We start from the raw sequence: 26,249 nt of genomic DNA on the forward strand, positions 1-26,249 counted from the left end.
GTTGTTTTCCCATCTCAGAGGTTATGATCAATTAACATGGTTATTTTTTCTTTCAGGGACAATTCTTGTCTTTTACATTACACGGGTATTTTCGTAGTTTCTTATCCATGTATTTCCAACATTTAACCTTTAACGTGATTAATCAGAATTTACGAGTCCTAAGATTAATTGATTTACTGATTAAATCACTGAACTTAGATTTATCTCTTATCGCTCTTCTAGTTCCTTATACGAGTCAATTGAGTCTTATTGGGTTTATTGTGTTTATACCATATTCAATTCAAGTCCATCAATCATTAACTCTATGTAATTGACCAATAACTTTAATCATGCATTAACAAATCAACAACATGTACCATAAAGCATGTATAGGGTAATAAAGTATTACCTCGATCTTAAAACCACATCGGTAGATCATTTTAATTCAATCGATTACTCTCAAACTTTAATTCCACGTACCATAATGTCTCGGATGCATGACAAAATAAATTACATCAAAAACGGATCTTAATCGGGAAAAATAGATCGAATTACAAGATAAAATGCTGAAAAACAATTTGTCAAGTTCGAATTTGGTGAAACGGACTTCAGATTCGAACTCAGAACATCGAAAAACATAAAATATGACTTTTTAAAAAATTTAACTTTTTGGTTAAAGTCAACGGTCAAACTGGTAAAAGTCAAAGTTAAATGTTCAGGTCAAAGTCAACGGGTCAGACCGGTTCGGGTTAACTTAGTTCGATTCGAGTTGACTCAGTTCGATTCAAGTTGACTCAAACCGATTCGATCCGAGTTAACTCGATTCGGCCAAACTAACCGATTCAGACCAAGTTGGGCTGGTTCGGTCCACCTGGACCATTTCTAGAAGGTTTCTTTTATGAGATATCACGAGTCCCACACACACGTGGTGGCGTGCGGCGGCGCTTGAGATGCCAGAAACGATCGGGGGTGGTGGTCGAGTACACAGGGAGCATCCAAACGCCAAAACACAACCATATCAACGCACAAATCAAGCTAAAATCAACAAAATCAAAAGAAAAAAAATGGTTGAACTCTTACCTCGACGGTGGACAGATGAAAATGACGGTGACAACCTCACTTACCGATTGCATTTTGGTCAAAAATGGTCGGGGAACACAATGCTGGGGGTGGTGAGGCAACACTACATCGGATTCGATCGAAAACGAGGAAAATATGAGCAGCGACGAGGGGTTCTTCGAAACTTCAAATGCTCACCCACGAAAAATGACGGATGTTTAACTTCGATGATTGGTTGTGGTTGCGTCGCGATGACCTGGTTCTTCGATTAGAGGTGGTGGTGACCTGCATCGTCGACCGAGTAGGGTAGATCAACAGAGGGAGGACGACGGGCTAGGGATTGGAGAAAAATTTTGGGGATTTTCTCACGCTAGAGGGTTTTGGTTTTTTGGGTATATAACCCAACCAAATTATAATAAAATATATTATTAAAAAATACACAAACAGGAGCATAGGGCATGGCACCCATGACCTTAGGGTAATGGGTTCAAGCCCCCTCAACCATAATATTTCATTTTTTAAAACTAACTCAAAAAGTTTCAAAATCTTACAGTTTAGTCTTTAAAAATTTAATTAATTAATTTAATAAATTTATATTAAAAATTGGGGGTGTGAAACTTTGGATTTTCTTTTCTCTCTCTTTTCTCGCTTTTTTTAATATAACTTTTTGTTTTTCTTTTCTGGTGATGAAATGGTTCTTGATTTCCCTCGTTTCTTCCCCCGTTTTGATGATCATTTTTTTTGTAGGTTATATATTCATGAGTTTCCTTATATTTTTTGGGTATGTTTCTCCTCTGCCAAGTTTGTTATTCTATCAATTTCATCTTTGTGGCATTTGGGGTACCAGTGGTGTGGCCATCATGCACACGTCTGGTAGTGCAAGTGGTGCCTAGATATGTGCAGCCGATGTGGCATAGTTATTGACAATCAAATGATGAAACCACGACTGGGTGCACGAGCATGGTGTTTATCGGAGAGCGCGTGAAGGAGCTCAAAAGCCTCCGCGTGAGGCCACGCACGACAGCCGGGGCCAATCTCCATGAAACATTCTGGAAGGTGATGATGACTGAATACGAACGATCTCTAGGGTTAGCTTCCCTAAAATATATCTACATCAATTTGAGTGGTTAAATTGAAAGGCCAGATCCAATGGCTTGCATCAATCTCGTGTTTTCTTTCTTGTTTGGCGGCGTGAAATCTCTAGGGTTCCTAAAACCCTTAGCTTGTTTGGACTTTGTCGTTTGGGCCTACTAAGTAGATTGTATTCAGTTTAAATTGGGTTGTGATTACGTAATCTGCAAAATAAAAACAATACAAAAACATTAGTATTTTTTAATGTTTTAACGTACATAAATACTTATTTAAATATTAATTAAAAATAACTAAATATCATATAAAAACTAATATTATATTAATACTAATAATAATTAACGATAGTAATAGTAGCTAATAATAAGCATATACATATAAATTCATCTAATCTAACATAAAATCAAAAGGAAAATTAAACCCCAAACAAAAATAAGTATCTATAACTTAGTGTTTGAGCGAAGAGCCACAATCCATGAGAGATTAATCATTGGTCGATGTCTAAATCTTATGTCTCCATATGGAGGTAGAGGAGAAGTAAATTACGAAGGAGAATAATAGGTTTTTTTCCTTCTCTCAATTTTGATCAAGAAACTTTATAGGAACCCTAGTATTGGTGTCAAGCGTATATGCTCAATGAATATGGTCAACTGACAATAGATTTAGTTATTAAATCACGTATGTCTGTTAGAGGTCATGTCAAAATAACACAACTTTCTAATGAATGTTAAGTATTCGAGATCATTTCTTTAAAGAAGTTCCTCTGAATTTTTCATAATCCCCGCGGTACATATGAGACTAAAAATTTGAAGATACTCCTAAGATCCTTTGAAGATTTTAAGATGGATATAAATGTTATGAAAGAATTTTTTTTAATATAACAATATAGGTTTTAATATAATTTTTAGTGCTTAGACTATACCTAAAAAATGATTTGGTGCCTAAAGAATTTTTTTGTTAACAATAGGTGCTTAAAGTTTTTAACATTACAATTTTAGGTGTATGGACCGTAATGTCTTAAATTCGGCCATTATATGACATATGTCACGTGTATAAAATTTAAAAATTATGTTATTAAAAAACTTAATATTATAATTAAAAAAACAAAAACCTAAATTTTACATCTTTTGTCGTCTCGGTTCGTGGTCATCACCGTTGACACCATCAGAATCGTCTCATATTCACGACCATAAATTCAGTCCCCCACAATCACCAGATTTCTAGGATTTTTCTTTGTTGTTTTTCAAGATTTCGACGCCATAACCGTCCGTCCGTTACACGACCACCACCATTGAATTTCTCTTCTTGCTCCGAACAAAACTCAACCGATGGTGACCCTTCGTTGTCGATGGTGGGGAATGGGAGGAAAAAGGACAATGTAGGGGGTTTGGTTTTTATTAATTTTTTCTTTTTTTAAAAAATAATATTTTTATTATTAAAATTTTTTAAAAAAAATTAAAATATATCGATAGACACCTACAAGTTTAAAAAATATAATGGTATGCACCTAAAAGTGTAACGGAAAAAACGTTAAACATCTATTATTAACAAAATATTCTTTAGATACCAAATTGTATTTTGAGATATAGTTTAAACACTAAAAGTGTATTAAGACCTAACAATATATTATTAAGTAAAAGATACCGCTTTAAATATTTTTTGCTTCTGGTTTTAGAATCATTTGTAATTATTTTTTAAAGTAGATCACAGAAGAAATTTTTTAATTCGTTTCGATTAAATTTATTTACTATTAATCCGAAGGATCTTTTCATATACAAAGAAATGATTCAGCTTTAGAGACAATATTCGAACGAATAATCGAAAAGATTCCCTTCTTCCTCAATGCATGCAAATTGAGATCAAAAGGAAGTCGCCTTGAAGGGTTTCTTGGGCCCAAACCCCAACCATCAAACTTTAATCGGATTTACTCCCGCCAATCTCATAAAGCAATATGTATTGGTGGATTGATTCATCAATATTTTTTTAATTAGGTCCTTAATTTAGTTTAATTAGAAAAGATAATGAAAACAATTTTTGGTTTTTCAGAATATTGTTTTGACTAATAAAATAAAATTTAAAATTAATATATTAGGATAAATATTGGAGTCTTGACTTTAGACTTCATTTAATAGGTCCTTTAATAAATACTTCACTATTGACTTGGATTAAACCTTAATTTGGTATCTTGGTCTTATTTCTCGTGTGGTCGGAAGGACACCAGAACTTTTGACCATTCTCCAGAATTGTACTGTAAGTGTTGAAGATGTGTATGATGGTCTTTTATTTACATTACAGGTTTTAGCCTGTGTAATGCTTCTTCTGATAGGTATTTTCTTATCTCGCCCTTTGTAGGTTATTAGCATAGCCTGTTGTGTATTTTATAGTCATTGTGGCAACCATGCTGTGTTAAAGAAGAGACCTTTTGAACAAAAAAATTCTAATTGGTTTTAGAGAAAAGGCGAAAGAAACACATGGCTTGCAAATTTTCTTCGTATGAATGAGTTGAAAGACCAGGTCTGCTCCTCTTGGTTTGCTCCAGTTGGCTCTGCAAGTGATTATCCCCTTTTGTCAAAGTGGGTAATTTATGGTGAGGTAAGGTTCTTATTGAATATGAGGTTTAAATTATCTGTACAACTCTTAGTATTCTTATGGTCAGTTTATTTTTTCAGTTTTAATCCTTACTACATATTCGCCTCTTGATATTTTATTTGCAGATAGCTTGCAGCAATTCATGTCCAGGTCCTTCAGATGAAATTTCTCCCATATACTCATTGTGGGCTACATTTATCGGCCTTTACGTTGTCAATTATGTAGTAGAAAGGTCAACAGGGTGGGTAGGAGCATATTAGCTTGTTCTAAAATGTGTGAACTACTTGTGTTGGTTGCATATTCTTGAATGAGAATTGTACTATATCTTGCATGGGCTCCACTGTTTAGACTGTTTGGTATTCTTGCATTGAGTTTCATTTTCATGGCATTTGTACTGTACACTCATGATTATTCTATTGATAATCGTTTCCGAATGTCTTGATTATTCATCCTTTAGATCAATCATATCAGTCTCTGAGTCTAAGATTTGTATCTTTTATAAGATTCAGATGCACTTTCTTCTACATGCTTTGATCCTTATTCTATATCTTATTTCTTCGTTTTACTTTCTACATCAAATCTAGGCGGGCTCTTACTCACCCTGTGTCTGTTGAAGAATATGAGAAGCTAAACAAGAATCAGATGACCAGATTTCTTAGATATGGTTCCTTGGTATTCAGGGTAAATCTTTAATATTTTTTTCTTTTACCTTCTACATTTATTTTTTTCTTCACTATGTGGTAGAAGGGAAAATGTTTCAGTCTTTTAACTTTAGTATGCTTATCCTAAATTTTCCAGAACATCAGCTGACTTGTTCAAGACTGTTTTTGACCTCTTAGTATCAGTAACTGTGTTTGTTGGTCGATTTGACATGCGAATGATGCAGGTTTAGTTCAAAAATTTGGTATTTATTCATTAATGTGTTTTTTTACAGTGTTTTAAGTCTCTGGATAAATATTCCATCAACAAATGACTTCCTAAATCCTTTTTTGCCTTTGTTAGGCTGCAATGAGCAGGGTTCATGAAGGAGCTGAACAAGATGATCTTCTTTATGATCATTTAAGTGAAAAGACAGATCTATGGTTTGATTTCATGGCTGATACTGGTGATGGTTGAAACTCATCATATGCTGTGGCTCAACTACTTGCTCAACCTTCCTTGAGGCTAATTAAAGATGATACTGTGCTTAAGCTACCACGTGGGGAACTGCTACTTATTGGAGGAGATCTTGCGTAAGTTCTCTGTCTTCGGTACAATTTGTAGCTTTACTTGACAATTTTTTCTTATTGGTTGTTTTTTTATTCATGAAGCTTAACCTTTATCGTAGTTGTAATGTGTGGTTGATGATTTGGTCATATAGTATTCTCAATTTCTCATTAACAGTTTATTACTCATAAAGTGGTTATGTGTAGGTATCCTAATCCGTCAAGGTTTACATATGAAAGGCATCTTTTTTGTCCTTTTCAATATTCTCTCCAGCCTTCAGCTTGGTACAAACCAGATCACATAGCTGTAAACAAGCCCGAATTACCAAAAGGGGTATCTGAACTCAAGGAATACAAAGGACCCCAGTGTTTCGGCATTCCTGGAAATCATGGTAGGTCATATGTTTTTGAGAGTTTTAGATAATCTGGAAATTCTCTCTAAGATTTTTTATTTACTACTCACTTAACTTACAACTTAGAGAAATTCCCTAACTTATAAAACCTTAGAAAACAAACTCTGCAACAAACTAAAGATAAGTTTAACAAACTAATTTTAAATTTAAATTTGAAACTTGAGCTTAATTGCCTAATGTTTAGGGATCTATAATCAACACTCCCCCTCAAGCTGGGGAGTATACATTGTAGAGACCCAGCTTGGATGTAAGCTCATCAAAGGTAGTTCTTCGAAGTGCCTTGGTGAGTCCATAAACTAGCTGTTGATGAGTAGAAACATAGTTGAGTTTGACAATCCCATTTGTAACCTTCTCAGAAATAAAATGATCTATCTCTACATGCTTTGTCCTATCATGATGCACCGGACTCTTTGCAATACTAATTGTTGATTGATTATCACAATTGAGCTTAAAAACAGTGCTTTGACTTAACTCCAGTTCTGTTAACAATTGTTGTACCTAAATTCCTTCACACAACCCTTGTGTCAATGCTCGGAACTCAGCTTTTGCACTGCTCCTTGAAACCACATTCTGTTTTTTTTTACTTCTCCATGTCACTAAATGGCCCCAAACTCGAGCACAATACCCGCTTGTTGATCTCCTGGATGTGAGTTCACCAGCCCAGTTAGAATCTGTGAAAACTTCTACTTTCCTGCTCGAGTTTTTCGCAAAAAAAAAAAAAAAAATCCATGACCAAGTGTCATTTTTAAGTATCTTAAGATTCTGATTACTGCCCCTCGATGTTCCTCCTTGGAATTACTCATAAATTGGCTTACAATGCTCACCGAAAAAGCAATATTCGACCTTGTAAGGGATAGGTAAATAAGCTTACCTACCAATCGTTGATAGTGTCCCTTGTCAATTGGAGGACCACCACCATTGATTTTGAATTTTAAGTTGTACTCCATGGGTATCATACCATTTTTGGATATCAAGTCCAATACATATATCCTTTGGTTTATCACAATACCACTACTTGTTCTAGCCACATCCATAGGAAATACCTTAATGAACCAAGGCCCTTAATTTCAAACTCCTTTGCCAAAAGTTATTCAACCTCGAAATTTCAAAAGAATCATCACCAGTGATGATTATATTATCAACATAAACTAATAGAATAGCCTTCTTGTTCCCGAGAGTTGTTTTAAAAATAGCGTGTGGTCAGCTTGGCACTGAAGATAGTCGAATTGTAGAATGACTTTGGAAAACCTCTCGAAACAAGCACGTGATAACTGCTTAAGGTCGTATAAAGACTTCATAAGCTTGCAAATTTGCGCTGTATCCGAAGTCAAATACAAGCCAGGTGGTTTCTGCATATACACTTCATCCTCCAAGGTACCATTGAGGAAAGCGTTTTTAACATCAAGCTGATGAAGTGGCCAATCTAAATTTACAACAAGGGATAACAATATTCAAATGGTGTTGAGTTTTGCAAACAGTGCAAATGTTTATTGATAATCAATCCCGTACGACTGAGTGAACCCTCTCGCCACCAGCATGGCCTTGAATCGTTGAATGCTCCCATCCGTATTATATTTAACTGTACATAGCCACTTGCAACTTACTGTCCTTTTTCTCTGAGGTAAATTAATCATAATCTAAGTCTTGTTTTCCTCCAATGCCTTAATCTCCTCTTCAACAACATTTCTCCCCCTAGGATCCTTTAAGGCCTCATCAATAGTTTTAGGAATGTAGCAGGTATCAACCGTGGCAGTAAAAGGCTTGAATGCAGGCATAAGCCAGCCATATGCCACGTACTTCTGAATTGGCAGTAAAAGGGGACATACATCACAGGTAAATGAAGTTGCTTTTTTATTGATAAACAATGTATGAAATAATTTTTGTAGAAATGAAAATTCGGATGACCTAGGCAAAAATGCCACAATATTGTTTCATTAGAATTTAAGGATGGCAAAGGGGAAGAGAGACAAATAGAAGAAAAGGAACATCATGATCGAGCTTGTCGTGGAGGAGAAGAACAACCTTAAATAATGTAAAGACCACTACACATTTCAACACTGCCAACCACCCTCTCCAAGTCCATTTCGTGAAAAATCACAACCATGAGAATTGAAATTAGCAAAACAGTGGAGATCATTGCACAATTTGCTAACTGACAACAAGTTGTAGTGCAACTTAGGGACAAATAAAACAAATTGGAGCATAAGATCCTTAGTAATGGCAACTGTGTCAATTCCTTTAACCTCTGTTAAAGACCCATCAGCAATATTCACAAATCATTGATCAATAGGTTGTTTGAAATCAGTGAACAATTATCGATTCTCTTTCATATGATCAGTGGCACCTGAATCCACAATCCACGAAAATGAAGAAGTAATGGTAAGAAGGAAAACACTACCAGATTGATTGATGGTTGTAGATGCTGGGTCAACAAAATACAAATTTTGTCAAATCAGTTGTTGGAGTTCAACAAGTTGCTGATTGAAATTGAGGGATGACTCTGATTGTGTGACACTGGTAAAAACAATCTATTGTATTAGGAGGCGTTGAGGTTTCCAATCAGCAGGTCGACCATGTAATTTCCAACAATTTTCCTTGAGATGGCCAACCTGACGACAATGGTCACACCACGGTCGACCAGTCTTTTGTTTCCTGGAATTGACAGAGTGTGTGAGCATGGCAAATGCATCCAAAGGCAATGACTCGACCATCATCAGGGTCCATCTACTTTTTTCACGACGCACCTTGGAAAACACCTCAGTAATGGAAGTAAGAGGTTTGGTGTTTAGAATTTTGCCATGAACAACATCCAAGGTTTTATGTAATCCATTAAGAAACTGGAAAATGTGTTTGTAGTTCACTATTTTCTTGTAGAGAGCAACATGTGTCACACAAGTCCATGCATTAGTCTCACTTAAATCAATTTGCTGCCAATACATGTTCAACGTGTTATAATATTGAGTAACACTAAGGTCATCTTGCTTGAGATCAGAGGCTTTACTCTCAATCATAAACAACTCAAATATGTTATCAGTGTTGGAATGCGTCTCCTTGACAACGCACCAGATGTCATGGGTTGTATCACATAGTAAAAAGTTTTCACCAATCCTAGAGACATGGTATTGATCAGCCAGGACATCACTAGGCTATTGTCTTGAAGCCATCGTTCATACCCAGGATCAGTGTTATCAGGTTTGGCAGCCCCGCCTATGATGTAGCTAAGTTTGCCTCTGCTCGTGGTGTACATCTTAACTGATTGGGACCATTGAAGGTAATTGTGGCCTATAAGTTTGTGAACGGTTACAGAGGTGGAAGAATCAGCAAGAATATCACTGGTAGGATGATTGTTACTGCCAGAATTGATTTCCGAGGACGATGAAGGAGCTATCGAAAATGAAAAACAACGATAAAACCTAGACTGATACCATGTGAGTTTTAGATAATCTGGAAATTCTCTTTAAGACTTTTTATTTACTTCTCACTTAACTTACAACTTAGAGAAATTCCCTAACTTATAAAACCTTAGAAAAAAAAAACTCTGCAACAAACTAGAGATAAGTTTAACAAACTAATTTTAAATTTAAATTTGAAACTTGAACTAATTGCCTAATGTTTATGTAAACCACTAGATCCAACCTAAGAGAATTAGGTCGAATCTAGATAGTTCAATTGAAATAAATTTTCCCTCGAGTAAACCATGTTCAATTTAAAACTTAAAAACTTACACTATACTTTAATGAAACAATTCTCAAATTTCAACTTCATAATTTTATTAAAATAAATGTCAAAGTAAAATCCGATAAAAAATAATATTTGAAAAGTCATGCATGAACGGTCCAAAAATAATTATAGTATTCAAAGTCCCAAATTACATAAATAATAATAGTAATAACCATAAAATAAAGTTATGAATATAAATCTGAAATAAAAAATCTGAGTAAAGTTCCATACTCAAAATAGTAATTTTTCTGAAAATAAATGATGTAATCCTCCAAGTATTGGTTCACCTAAATCTGAGTTCTGAAGAAAAAATTGTAGGGGTGTCTCTAAAGTGCAACATACTCAAATCATAGTATAACTCGAACCAAACAATAATAATCACATTTCGAATCAAACAATGACAATCAAATATTTAAAGGTATGCAAATGCTCATGCACCCGCTCGTACTCCTGTCACACCTCGAATAATGGGTTCCCTAAAACCACACCATCTACAATTAAAACACACCATATGAGTAGGATATGTCACAAAGGTAGAGGCCACCAAATCCAAAAAAAAGTGACATTCACTCTGTCGAGTGAATGCACTGAACTTCCCTTATCAAAATTCGTCTAAATATGACATGCAAATAATACACATATCCAAAATCCGATTGAATAACACATATCTGAATAACATATACTGGAATATAATATATCCAAATTCCGTTTTGATCCGAATGAGAATACAATTACATGATCTCCGAGTCTGAACACATAGCATAATCCAAATCTGCTAAATATCATATGTCACATAACACAAGTTTCTGAATTTTCAACTGATACAACAATATCAAAAAACCATCATGCTCGAAATCAACTTCTAATCAACATGCTTATCCAAAATGTAATTAATTCAACATCACCACAAAATAATCATGTTTCCACTCAATTTCATACAATCAAACAAATTATCACATACAAGATTTTAGTATCAGATAGAGACATACCTTGACAGACATCTAACGACGCTAATAACACTTCCCATGATCTGTTCGATCCGTAGATCGATCCGAATCAATGTCTATGACAAATATTTAATAATTAATAAATTATTATATGTTTAACTACAAAATCAGACGCACTGAAAATTTACTAATTACACTCACGGTCAACACGAGCAACTTAATTTGGTTCGAAGTTCGTGGGTAACGACAACGGAAAAGTAATTCCGATTTCGATAACTCCTGCAAAAATCAAGATATCCGCTTTAATATCTCAATTCAATGTTTTCGAATATATTTTACGATAATAATAATGTAAAAAAATATTTGGTTCAATACGAGAAAATCGAGCAGCGGGGTTCCAATCCAATTAAAAATTGTCGATTCGAACAAAGGCTTCAATATAGAAATACCAACTAGCATTAGCATTAACACACTCCCTGCCACCACCAAACTAAATTTACAAATCCTTACACTCACGGCTATAACCCAACTATACAAATGAGCTGCTAACATTCTACAACCTCAACGAGTACACGGCCAATCGAATGATCACAAACAACCGTGGTTGGCTCAATCGAAAGTTGTGTCTCGATTTCCCTTACCGAGATGCGAACGACGAAGCAACAAAGCAAAGGACAATGGAAGGATCACGATCGAACGACTAGGCTTCACCGGTGTGTTGGAAAAGAAAAGTCAAAATTGGTGGCTTTAAAAATCAGAAAAGGGGAGTAGTGGGGGAGCAACGCCTACATACAATTCGGTGCCCCAATTTTTTTATTAAAAATAAAAATAGAAAATTATATTTTAGTCCCTGCATAGTTTAGGGTATTTATAAGTTTAATCTCCAAGCTTTAACTATAAATACCTTAACCCATTTAGCTTCAAAATCATCCCAAATCATTTCTTTCTCCCAATACTAAAGAGTTTAGAGAGTTTCTTTGTGAGTGTTTTGTAAACACCTGTAAATTTTCTATCTTTAGTAAAAGATCTGCAGCAGTCCAGAGGCGTAGGCATAATTGGCTGAACTCCGTTATCAATTTCGGTATTATTTTTCCGCTTTTATTTCGCATTTTCAGTCATCTGGTTATAGGGAAATTACTCGTTCTTGTTTATTTCCCAACAATGGTAATCAGAGCTTTTGGTTGTGAATTTTGTCAATTTTTTGTGCGAGGTTATTATTCATTACTATTCACGTGAATAATGAATTTCGTTAATAGTAAAAAAAAATAGGCGATACGAATTTGTCGACGAATGTGTTCTAATACATGCTGGTTCACAAGAATTGTCATAAACAATCTAAACGAAGCCAGATTCGAGTGGGAGCGATGGCTGCTGACGAAGGGAATGTGAAAATTGAAAAGTTTGATGGTACAGACTTTGGCTTTTGGAAGATGCATATTGAAGATTTTCTGTACCAGAAAAATATATATCAACCTCTCTCAGGAAAGCAACCAGAGGGCATGAAGAATGAAGACTGAGCTATTCTCAACAGTCAAGCCTTCAGAGTTATCCGACTGACGTTATCCCGAAATGTTGCTTTCAACATAGCAAAGGAAAAGACCACTGCGAGTCTTATGGCGGCTCTCTCCAGTATGTATGAGAAGCCATCAACCTCAAACAAAGTTCAGTTAATGAGGCGATTATTCAATTTGCGGATGGCGGAAGGGGCATCAGTGGCTCAACACCTAAATGAACTCAACACAATCACAACCCAGTTGAGTTATGTGGAAACTGAATTCGATGATGAAGTTCGAGCTTTAATTCTCTTATCATCTCTACCAGATAGTTAGAATGCTACTGTTACAGCAGTCATCAGCTCGTCGGGAAACATTAAATTGAAATTCGACGATGTTCAGGATCTGGTATTGAGCGAAGAAATTTGACGTAGAGAATCGAGTAAAGCGTCAACCTCCTCAGCCTTGCACACGAATTCTAGAGGGAGAACTTATGAAAGAAATTCAAATCGTGGCAGATTCAAATCCAGAAGGGAAAAATTAAGAAAGGAAAGAAAGATTATAATTGTTATAATTGTGGCAAGAATGGTCATTTTAAAAGAGATTGTCGAGCACCGAATAAAGATACCGATGCACAGGAATCTGCAAACATGGCAGATAAGACAGGTGATGTCATGATTCTAAGCGCCAACAGTCCGATTGAATCATGGATCTTGGATTCAGGGGCATCTTTCCGCTCCACCCCATGCCAAGAAATCATGGAGAACTATGTCAGTGGTGATTTTGGGAAAGTTCATCTAGCTAATGATGAAACCTTGAAGATTGTCGGAAAAGGAGACATCCGACTAAAGTTGCCAAACCAGACCACCTTGAAGCTGAAAGGAGTGAGACATATTTTAGGCCTCAAAAGAAATTTAATTTATGTAGGACAACTTAATGGAGAAGGATATAATACAACATTTTCAGGCTGTGAATGGAAGATTACCAAAGGAGAACTCATCATTGCTCGTGGTAAGAAGACTGATACTCTCTATGTAACCTCAAATTTAGAGAATATCATTACAGTAGCAGATGCTGATGGAAAATCAAACCTATGGCACCAAAGGCTTGGTCATATGAGCGAAAAAGAGATAAAGACACTTTTTTCAAAAGGGAAGCTGTCGGATCTAAAAAATGTAGATGTCAGACTATGTGAAGATTGCATTTTGGCAAACAAAAGAAAGTCAGTTTTGCAAAGATTGTCAAGACACCCAAGGAAGAAAAGTTAGAGTTGGTTCATATTGATGTATGGGGACCATCTCGAGTTCCATCTCCTGCAAGCTCACTATATTATGTCACCTTCATCGATGATTCAACAAGGAAGGTGTGTGTTTATTTTCTGAAGAAGAAATTAAAAGTATTTGATACCTTCAGAAAATGGAAGGTCATGGTGGAAAATGAGACTGGTTTAAAAGTCAAGCGGTTGAGATCTGATAATGGAGGAGAGTACAAAAATAGTTCCCATGAGACCACAATGGGATCAAGATGGAGACAACAGTTCCCATGACACCACATCAGAACGCATGAACAAACTATGAATGAACGTGCCAGAAGCATGAGGATACATTCCAGATTGCCCAAATTTCTATGGTTTGAAGCTATCAAAACTGCAACTTACCTGATCAACCGTAGGTCCTTAGTTCCCTTGGATGACAGAATACCAGAGGAAGTTTTGAGCACGAAAGAAATAAACCTTTCACACTTTAGAGTGTTTGGTTGTATTTCTTATGTACACATAAATTCTGCTGAAAGAAGTAAACTTGATGCCAAGTCCAACAAATGTGCCTTTGTTGGTTATGGTGGTGATGAGTTCGGTTACCGGTTTTGGGACTACGAAAATCGAAAGATCATCATAAGCAGAGATGTCATTTTCAATGAAAATGTGATATACAAAGACAGGTCAACCATAGAATCAAGTAGCTCCAATACCGAAGCTGAAACAAAAGAATTTGCTGAGTTTGAGGAGATTTCTGGAAATGATGTTCAAATCAGTCCTGAAGCAGTTCAAGAAGAACCATGCACACCAGAATTGAGAAGTTCCTCCAGAATTCCTAAACCAACCCAACGTTATTCTCCTTCTTTGCACTACTTGTTGCTGACTGACAATGGTGAACCAGAGTACTATGATGAAGCAATGCAGGTAGAGGATTCAGTCAAGTGTGAGTCTTCCATGAAAGATGAGATGATCTTGCTTATGTCAAATCAGACGTGGCAATTAGCTGAATTACCACCAAGAAAGAAAGCGCTCAATAACAAGTGGATTTACAGGATCAAAGAAGAGCACGATGGGAGCAAACGCTACAAAGTAAGATTGGTTGTCAAAGGCTTTCAGCAAAAAGAAGGTATTGACTACAATGAAATTTTCTCCAGACGTAAAATTGTCTAAAATCAGACTGGTGTTGAAAATTGCAGCTGTAGAGAATTTACATCTTGAGCAGTTAGATGTAAAGACAGCTTTCCTTCATGATGATTTGGAGGAAGAAATCTATATGAGGCAGCCGGATGGCTTTATAGAGGCAGGCAAGAAAAATCTGGTATCCAGGTTGAAGAAGAGCTTGTATGGTTTAAAACAAGCTCCTAGACAGTGGAACAAGAAGTTTGATAGCTTCATGAGTAGCAGTGGTTTTACCATATGCCAAACAGATCATTGTTGCTACATCAAGAGGTTCGACAACAACTTCATTATTTTATTATTGTACTTTGATGACATGCACGTTACAGCTCAGACATGCAATAGATTATATACTTGAAGCAAAAATTGTCGAAGCAGTTTGCTATGGAGGATCTGGGCGCTGCAAAGCAGATTCTTGGGATGAGGATTAAGAGAAACACAAAGTTGGGGACTTTGATGTTATCACAGGCTGAGTACATCAACAAAGTACTCTTCAGGTTCAACATGCAAGATGCTAAACAAGTAAGTACACCTTTAGGTGTTCATTTTAGACTCTCCAAAGAACAGTCACCAAAAATGGAGGAAGAATGTCCACACATGGTTAAGGTGTCGTATGTCTCAGCAATTGGAAGTCTGATGTATGACATGGTTTGTACCAGACCAGATATTGCTCAAGCAGTGGGAGCTGTTAGCAGGTACATGAATAATCCGGGCAAGGTACACTAGGAAGCAGTCAAATGGATCCTCAGATATCTGCGGGGTACCATAAACAAAGCACTTTGTTTCAAAGGTGGAGATACGATACTCACAGGCTATGTAGATGCTGACTTAGCTGGAAATGTCGATATCAGAAGAAGCACTACAGGGTATGTCTATACTCTAGGAGGAACTGCAGTAAGTTGGGTTTCTCAACTACAGAAGATAGTTTCTCTCTCCACAACTGAAGAAAAATATGTCGTTGTTACGGAAGCCAGCAATGAGATGGTTTGGCTCCAAAGTTTATTGGAAGAGTTAGGCAAGAAACAAGAAAACAATGTCTTGTATTGCGACAGTCAAAGTGCTATCCATCTAGCGAAGAATCCGTCTTTTCATTCCAGAATGAAGCACATACAATTACGATATCATTTTATCTGGTCTCTTCTGGAAGATGAGATTTTGAAACTTGAAAAGATTAGTGAAGCTCAAAATCCGGCAGACATGTTAACAAAGACGGTGACTACGGAAAACTGAAGTTGTGTTCAGCTTCAGTTGGCATGCTAGAGTAACAAGACCAGAAATGTTGCTGCATTGATCGAGGTATGAAGACAGATTAAAATCAGCCTTCAAGTGGGAGATTGTTGGAAAAGAAAAGTCAAAATTGGTGGCTTTAAAAATCAGAAAAAGGGAGCAGTGGGGGAGCACTGCCTACATACAATTCAACAAAGTTTTATTAAAAATAAAAATGGGAAATTACATTTTAGTCCCTACATACTTTAGGATATTTACAAGATTAGTCTCTAAGCTTCAACTATGAATACCTTAACCCATTTAACTTCAAAATCATCCCAAATCATTTATTTCTCCCAATACTAAAGAGTTTAGAGAGTTTCTTTGTGAGTGTTTTGTAAACACCTGTAAATTTTCCCTCTTTAGTAAAAGATCTGCAGCAGTCTGAAGACGTAGGCATAATTGGCTGAACTCCGTTATCAATTTCGGGTATTATTTTCGTCTTTTATTTCGCATTCTCAGTAATCTAGTTATAGGGAAATTACTCGTTCTCGTTTTATTTCCCAACACGGTGGAGGGCTTGGCGAATGACTGGGTGAAAATAGAGGGGAGATGAGAGCTACAACGCTCGAAGAGGGAAAGAAGAAAGCCGTGCGAGAGATAAGATGAAGATGGCGCAAGGAAATAAAAAAAAAAGGAGAAAGCAGAGTGAGCGGTCGCGCGAAGAAATAGGAGTGAGAATTGTGATATAAAGAAAAATGAAATAATCACATTATAAATCCTTAAACTTCTTAAAGTTTCCAAAACAAGCTACATATGTTAACTTAATTACAAATTGGTCCCTAGATTCGAATTAGGGATTTGGGAATTTTCCCCAAATTTTAGGGTTTCTAATTTGGGGTAAAAACGGGCTGTTACAATTTAGGGCTCTATAACCAACAGTTTTAGTCCCAACTTTTATCTTGAATGATCTATTTTTGCATGTAAGAAAAGTTCAAAAAAATGTATATATTTTTTTCATGTACTTGTTAATGAATAAGTTTAGTACTATTATTGTTATTTAAAGATTCAACCATGTGTAGTGGAATTATTCTTTTGACTTTATAGATTGGTTCAATGGACTTCATATGTTATGAGGTATATATGCCACAAGAGCTGGTTGGGTGGCTGGTTTATGCCTCAGAAGAAGAGTTACTTTGCTTTGCAGCTCCCGAAAAGATGGTGGGTATTCGGTCTCGATTTATCACTCCATGCTGACATTGATGTGTACCAATTCCAGTTCTTTCCTGAATTAGTAAAGACCAAGGTATTGTTACTAACTACTTATAAGATCTGTCTGTTACATTTGGTGTTAACTTCACATTTGATTTGTCTAAGATTATGAAATACACCCAAGTGAAGGGGGGTTTATTTTAACTTAATGGAACACTCCTATATCTTTTATGGTGTCATTAATTCTCATGCATTAATGCATTCCAGAGTATTCCCATTGCTATAATTCTGGTTTATTTTCTGAGTTCCGTATGCTGCATTTTGATTCTGATGCCCAAGGCAAGAGGTATGCTAGCTTTGATGCACATAAATAGTGATTCGTATAGTATGGAATCGATCGATAACAAATTTTGGTTCTTCAACTAGTGCATACCTTTTGAAGTCTGATACTATTACCAATTGATATACAGTCACTAGTACAACATATTACACAATATGCTTTTGGCTATTCCTAGATTTAGCTTCCTTTGCTTATTTATTATATTTTCTATATATAACATTATGATAGTTGAGATCCTACGTTTTCCTTCCAGTTTGGTGAAAATGATTTTGTTATCATTATGACCCATGAACCACACTTGCTTCTTGATTGGTACTGGAATAATGTTTCGGGCGAGAATGTCTCCCACCTGATATGTGATTACTTAAAAGGAAGGTGTAAACTTCGAATTGCTGGGGACCTGCATCATTATATGCGTCATTCGTGTATTCCTTCAGAAGGCACAGTTCATGTGCAGCATCTTCTTGTAAATGGGTGCGGAGGTGCATTTTTACACCCCACTCACGTGTTGGTAATTTTAGCCAATTTTGTGGGAAAACATACGAGTGTAAAGCTTCTTTTCCTTCTTTTTATGATTCAAGCAGGGTACTTTTCATTTCTTTTCTTTTTCTTAGAATCCATTTATCTTGTTTCCTAAGTTCTCAATCAAATAGGGATTTTAACTTGGTATAGATTGAACTGGGAAATATCTTGTTCTGTAAGATGAACTGGCAGTTTGATTTCATTGGTGGTATTATATACTTCATATTGGTTTTCTCTATGTTTCCACAAGTATATTTCTTTTAAATTCCTTGAACTTCGTCCCATTTGATTGTTTATCCAACTTTAGCTGTCATTGAACAAAAATTGACCAGATCATTGGCTACTCTCTATCATAAAGCTTACACATTGTAGAAATAGGATTCATGGAAAAATAAAATCTTTTTATTCACGTCACAACAAATTGTGAGAATACAATAGGGATATTTATACAATCAATTGTCATGAGTCCTAGATAGACTAGAGGTTATTTCATTTATAAAGTAGAATTCTAGTGTTAAAGTAGAACACAAATAATTATCCACAAAATAGAATTCTAGAGTTAGTGTTAAAGTAGAACACTAATAGTTACATCTAAACGTAACATAACTCACACTCCCCCTCAAGTTGGGGAGTATATGTTATAGAAACCCAACTTGGATGTAATCTCGTTGAAATTGATCCTTGGAAACACCTTAGTCAAGACATCGACTAGTTGATCTTTTGAAGAGACATGGTTTAGCTTTACTGTTCCGCCATTCACCTTCTCAGCAATGAAGTGTCAGTCTATATCCATATGTTTGGTTCTGTCATGATGTAATGGATTTTTGGCAATATGTATGGTTGATTTAGTATCACTCTGAAGTTCAAAGTAGGTTCTGCCGCAAACCTCTAGCTCAGTTAAAAGTCTTTGTAACCAAATTGTTGACTTTATCGATCAACCGAAATAGCCAAGAGGGGGTGAATTACTTTTTAAAAACTTTGTGGTGGAAGCTATCTATCGCGGCCGTCTTTCGGTTGGGCCCGGAAATGGGTTTCGACTTGAAATAATGGGTTAGAGTTACCACCTATCACTTTAAAATGATATTTTAGGTAGATCGGACACCATCTTAACTGATTTGTGTTTTACCAAAAATGTGTCGGGTTCGGGGGTTAGTTACGGTTAAGGAAGGATTAACACCCTTGAATCGCCCTTTCGGTACCAATTAATTTGTCGGTTGTCTTTAATTGCGAAAATTAAAAATTTAAATCAAAATTTAAAAATTCGGTTCAAATTACTTACCTTTGATTGATTTAAACGAATACCTTTAAAAAGATAGAAATGTTAGAGAAAAAATAATAAATAAAAAAAATATTAACATAAAATAATAAATAAAAAATGAAAATAATAGAATAATAAATTTAAAGGAAATAAGGAAAAATAATAAATAAAATAATAAATAATAATAAAAAAAGATAAAATATATATAAATAAAAAATGAAAAAAAAACAAATGAGATGACTAAATTGAAAGAATAATAACTTAGGAGTACAATTTAAAAGAAATTAGGGGTTAAACTATAAGATCTACAACCGAGAATGACCTATAATATAGTTTACCTTTATCATTAAAACACACAGACTCCCACCCCTGAAACGGCGCCGTTTTGAGCAGTATAAATAGCCCACATAAGAGACAGAAAGCCCTAACTCCCTCATTTTGCTCATTTTCACCTCTCTCCACAAATGAGAGAATTTTTTTTCTCTCATCTCTCTCTAACCCTCTCCCCTCCGGTTATCTTCTCCGATGAACGACCCGCCACTGCTTCGACCGCCACCGTCGGCGGTAAAAAAACCGAAATCCTCACCAAATGCTCCTATCTATACCCCAAACAAGGATCCGAGGCCCGATCCCCCTAAAAGTGTCCAATCGGCGCAAATCTAAGAGTAAAGGTTCGCCTTTATCGTTTTTTCGTCGGTGACCCTTTGTTTCCCAGCGACCTTCGGCTTGATTCCCTCGGTGTGGGTGTTTTTGTGCTATTTGTATGGTATTTTTTTTGTTCACTGTGTTGATATTTCTCGGTCGTGTGGTTTTTTGTGTACTATTTCTGTTTGGCTTTTCTGTCTTCGGTCATATTCGGGTTTCGGTTGCTGACTTGTGTTATGGTTCTTTGGTTGCAATGATGTTTTGATGGTTCTCGGTTTACTGTGATGGTCGTTTTGGTATCGTTGTTTCACTGACTCTCGATGGTGCTTCCTTGATGTTGTGGTCTCGTTCTGTCTGGGGGTATTTATACCCTCTCGGCCGATGAACGTTTCCGAACATCATGGGATGGGTCAGTCCCGTTTGGTGTTCGTGGCGCGATTTTCGGTCTGTGAGATACCCATTCTCTAGGCTGTTGTTACTTGATTTTTGCGAGGATTCCGACTTCGGGTCCCGAAGATCTCGAAGTTATCCCGGTTATCTCGGCCAGTTAGCAGATCAGTTCCTGGCCATTGGATTGGGTCTGATCCAACGGTTCAGATTTGGCTGTGCAAATGATGCCCTAGGGTTTAGCAAACCCTAACCCCCTGATCTATTGTGGGCCATTGGATCTATTGATTTGATTCAATGGCTGTCTTGCTTGTGATGCTTTGACTTTAGGGTTTCCAAACCCTAAACATTACCAGGCTGGATCAGGCCTATCTCCCTTATTGGACTGCATTTGGACCCGAACAATTGACTCTCTTGGACCCAATTCTGGACCTGGACCATAAAATAAGATAAATTAAATTAAATGAATAAAATGAAAAGAAAAGAAATAATAATAATAATAAATAATATATTGATATATAATATATATTTCAAAAAATATTTTTTAAACTATATATTATATTTTAAAAAAAGGTTTTCAAAACTATATATTATATAGTTTTTAAAAAAGATTTTAAAATTAAAACTATATGTTATATAGTTTTTAAAATGTTTTAAAACCTATATATTATATATAAGTTTTCAAAAACGTTTTAAAAAACTACATAATATATATTTTCGAAAACCTTTTTTTGAAAACTATATATTATATTTTTCAAAAACATTTTCAAAAATTATACTATATATATATATATATACCTATAATAAAATAAATAAAAAGCAAGACAAATTCGAACGAAAATGAGTGTCTACAGTTGCCTCTCTTTGTCATTTTTCATGGAACAAAAAATAGGACAAAGATAAAAAAGACACAAATTTTCGTCCGGTGGAGTTGAAGAATAATTCCCTGTCAAATTGGGTTGCGGATGGCTCCTCTGTCGCGAAGTCGAGTCCATCTTGAAATGATATGGAATTGAAGCCATAGTTTGAAATTTGAATCAGAATGTGGCTTCTCGTTGCCATTCGATCTTCTTCTCGGTTTAAAGATCTTGGTTTAAAAATTCGTCTGGAAAATAATTCTTTGACCTCACTATATGGTTGATTGGTCCTTGAGCTGAATGAAATTGAACTCGAAAGGTCTTCGTTGACAAATAGCTTTTCTCGACTTAAGCTATGCTACCAGAAAACGATTTCTTGTCACTAAGGCACGGTTAACCCAGGTCTTCTTCTCGACTTGTAAACCTCGATTTCAACCGGACAGTAGTGTGATTGAGGTGTCATCGAGCTGAATGGAATCGAACTCGATAATTTTATTAACAGATAGCCCTTCTTGCTTTGAGCTATGTTGTAAATTTGATTTACCTCTGAGCTGAGTGTAATCAAACTCGAAGATCTTTGTTGACAAATAGCCCTTCTTGCCTTGAGCTATGTTGTAAATGATGTGCCTTGGAGCTGAGCATAGTCGAACTAGAAGATCTTTGGTGGCAGATAACCATTCTAGCCTTGAGTTATACTACAAATGATGTGCCTTAGAGATGAGCATAGTCGAACTCGAAGGTCTTGCGTTGGCAAATAGCCCTTCTTGCCTTGAGTTATGTTGCAAATGATGTGCCTTGGAGCTGAGCGTAGTCGAACTCGAAGGTATTTTGTTGGCAGATAGCCTTGAGTTATCCTACAAATGATGTACCTTGGAGCTGAGCGTAGTTGAACTCAAAGGTTTTTTGTTGGCAGATAAGCCTTCTAGCCTTGAGTTATGCTGCAAATGAACACAATATCCTTCGTCGTGAAGTTGAAATCATGGAGGGCCCCTTCGTTGTGAAGTTGAGCCTTGAATTGGATATCCTTCGTCGTGAAGTTGAAATCCAATCTGAAGATGAATATTGCTGGTGGGCAGGATTCCCTTCGTCGTGAAGATTAAACCGTGGATGGCCCATTCGTTATGAAGTTGAGCCTTGAATTGGATATCCTTCATCATGAAGTTGAAATCCAATTTAAAGATGAATGTTACTGGTGAGCACGATTCCCTTCGTCGTGAAGTTGAAACCGTAGATGGCCCCTTCGTTGTGAAGTTGAGCCTTGAATTGGATATTCGTCATGAAGTTTAAATCCAATCTAAAGATGAATGTTACTAGTGAGCACGATTCCCTTCGTCGTGAAGTTGAAACCGTGGATGGACCCTTCGTTGTGAAGTTGAGCCTTGAATTGGATATCCTTCGTCGTAAAGTTGAAATCCAATACTGGTGAGCACGATTCCCTTCGTCGTGAGTTGAAACCGTGGATGGTCCCTTCATTGTGAAGTTGAGCCTTGAATTGGATATCTTTCGTAGTGAATTTGAAATCCAATCTAAAGATGAAAGTTGCTGGTGAGCACGATTCCCTTCGTTGTGAAGTTGAAATCGTGGATGGCCCCTTCGTTATGAAGTTGAGCCTTGAATTGGATATCCTTCATCGTGAAGTTGAAATCCAATCTAAAGATGAATGTTGCTTCAAGTCCAATATCTTTCTCCATGAAGTTGAAATTGGCTCTGAATGAAACTGGGAAGCCCCTTCGCTGTGAAGTTGAGCTTTGAATTGGATATCCTTCGGTGTGAAGTTGAAATCCAAGAATTGTATGTTTCTTTGAGTTGGATATCATTCGTTGTGAAGTTGAAATCTAATCTCGAGTAATTAGTATCGCTTCGAGTTCAATATCCTTTGTTGTGAAGTTGAAATTGACTCTGAACGAAACTTGGAAAGTTGTTTGTCGTCAGACAGTGACCCCTTCGCTGTGAGGTCGAGCAACCACCATCAACTTTTGAATATGCTTTTGAATTGAGTATTTTTCGTCTTGAAGTTGAAACTTGACTCAAAAAGCTACAAAAAATTATGTATGCTAAAAATGATAAATGTGATGCTCTTAAGTATGTCTAAGATGCATGCAACATAAATGAATTTTGTTTTGTCTCTTGGATGGAGCCTCATTATTGTCTGCTGGTCTTGTCCTTGAAATCGACCTTGCCCCATTTTCTTCTCAGGCTATTGGCAATGTCACAAGTTCTATCTGATCTCTCAGACTGATTGTCTTGTGAAATGCTTGAAATTTGACATTGTTCGTTCTTTTTTCAATAGAGGCAAAATGAGCCTTAACATCTTCAAGGACCTTTCACATTTGAGACTGTCCTATTTGAAAATGTTTTTCATTTCTCTTATTTAGGGGGAAGAAAAAAGATAAAAATGCAAGAATTTTGTAAAACATAGTCTCTTAATTCAGGCTCATAATCAAATCGAATCAAATTATAAACATGAGTTCAAAGAATATCAAAGGAATCAATAGTTCTTTTAATGCTTTCAGAGTTATAGCTCTTTGACAAATATTCAAGTGGATGAGTTGTCTTTAGGTTGACCTAAGGTTTCATCCATCATAAAAATGTCATTTTTTCGGTTATTGCAACATGCTTTTTCTTTGGCTTGGCATTTCAATTGGATGCAGACAAAATGACACAACTAGTATTATCAATTACTAGACCCTCTATTTTAGTTCTCTGAAATCTTCTATTTGTTCAAGTTTTGTAAGCTCCTCTAACAAAGGTAGTACAAAATTATCGGTCTAAAAATGAAATTCTTGAGTGCTCGTGTGAAGTTGACTATAACAAGTGTTCCTTAACTCCCTAGTCCATCTTTAATTAAAATCCTTATTTAATTTTGTCATTGTATGGCTAGCTGGATCCATAAAGCCGGGGCGTTTAACTAATTTCTCTAGAGGGACAGCTCAATATCATTGCATAGATATTAAAATCTCCCTTAACAGGCTAGCTGAATATTTTCCATAAAGCCGGGGCATTTAGCCAATTGCTCTAGAGGGACAACTCAAGCTTTATTGTATATTATAATCACCTTTATCAGGCTTAGCTGAATCTTATCCATAAAGCCGGACCATTTAATCAATTGCTTTAGAGGGACAGCTCAAGCTTTATTGTATATATGTAATATTATAATATGGGTATACGGATCCAATTTCTTAAGTTTGTCAAGAAGAACCTGTTATAGTCTAGGTGTTGTTGAAAGTCAAGGAACCTCATCTTTAGAGTTCAATTTCCAAGCAATTGACCTGAACTAGATTCACCTACTCGACTATTTCATCTGTGAAGATCATTATCATCACTGAACGTCTTAAACAAAAAGTATAGTAATGTCATATGAAAAAGATGTCTCATGTTGTCCGCACCTATGCATATCTAAATACCAATCCTTATGAAGGGAGAAGGCTATATTGGTTATTTGCAAGAGAAGGGTACGGTGTTTGAACGTATCTTCTGGGTAAGGTCAGAGTCCTTTGTTTTATTAGCTTGTCAAAGATCTATAACTCTGAATCATTTACAGAGTTTTTAATTGAGCTGATATTCAAAGAATTTAAAGCTGTAAATTTGATTCAATGCTCAGCATAAATTCATTGAAACATCATCATAAAAAGAAATATGTCAAAGTTCAAAAGCCGGTTTCAAAAAGAAATATGAGAAAGTTCAGAAAAACAAGTCTAAACAGGATGCTGCAAAATGGAATAAAGCCTCATTAGGATGCCCCAAAATGTCGAGGATTAGGGCCTTCATCTGCACTTGCTCCCCATTTTTCAACTGTTTCACTTGCCGGGGCTCCTTTTGATGTACTATGAGATGAACATATTTCTTCTTTGGAAGTGTCATTGCTTTCATCGTAGAATTCTCGTTCTTTTCTATTTGAACTAGTGTTATGTGGATGAGGTGTGTCCAACTCATGAGATGGTGTATCCAGTATTTGTTCCCTTTTGATGAGACATTCTTCTATTAGTTAATACGAATGTAAAGAAAAAAAATGCAAAATATGTTTAAATGAATGATGCATGAAATTTTTGAGGCATTGATCCAAAAATGTGTCCGTTATTATAAATAATCCTCATTGGGGACAAAAGTGTTACATCTTAGGAGACAAAAACATTTTAAAGGTATAGACCCTGAACAGCTTCGGACTGGTTGATTCGTCTTCTGCCTTTTTTCTATCACTGGTTGAATGCTCTGTCAAACCATTCTGACTTCTCTGGCTAAACTGTGCAAGTGACGAGCTGTTGCTCCAAAAAGTCTCGAATAACTGCATCTCCAGCTTTCACTATTTGCTGAGCTTGTTTCTAATGAAAGCGTCATGGAGCCCTCCCAAGACAAGAACTATCTGAAGTTTTTCTGGTTGTTTCGTCAACAATGGTCTCCAGCTTATCTAGGGTTTTGTCATCTTGTTCTTGTTGTCTTTGAAGGGATTCTCCAGGTCAGTCACTTTTTTGTGCACAGTGTAAATCCCGGTCCATCCTGAGTTTTGTTTGTCCATAGTTGGACTTCTGAGCTTTTCATCTCTTGTATTATAACCCCTTTGTCCATTAATGCAGATTATTTACGTTTAACGAACATGTTTTTGGTGGATCAACACCTCTTTTGAATGATGCAAATGATGAAAATTAAAATGAAAGAAAACAACAATGAAAAGAGTTAGTGAGGTAAATAAAAATAATAATGAAAATAAAAAATCCTATACCACATGATATCTACCCCACATGCTTTAATTCCTACCCGGACAAGATCTCTATCCCACAAGTTGATTTTGAACAAGTCCTAACCGTATAAATTTCTAGTTCGTATGCTTTGAACAGAAAATAAGGCAGGAAATAACATCAAAGTAGCCTAGGGTTTGAAATGAGGTTTTGGGGTGGGCTCT

At 36.1% G+C, this 26,249-nt stretch overlaps 1 pseudogene; it reads left to right on the forward strand.

Annotated features, from left to right (window-relative positions):
* The first annotated feature begins 1,998 nt into the window (after positions 1-1,998).
* Positions 1,999-26,249, forward strand: part of LOC120155584 — a 48,648-nt pseudogene continuing 24,397 nt past the window's right edge.

Source organism: Hibiscus syriacus, unplaced genomic scaffold (assembly GCF_006381635.1).
Source record: "Hibiscus syriacus cultivar Baekdansim isolate YM2019G1 unplaced genomic scaffold, ASM638163v2 tig00111198_pilon, whole genome shotgun sequence".
NCBI lineage: Eukaryota > Viridiplantae > Streptophyta > Magnoliopsida > Malvales > Malvaceae > Hibiscus > Hibiscus syriacus.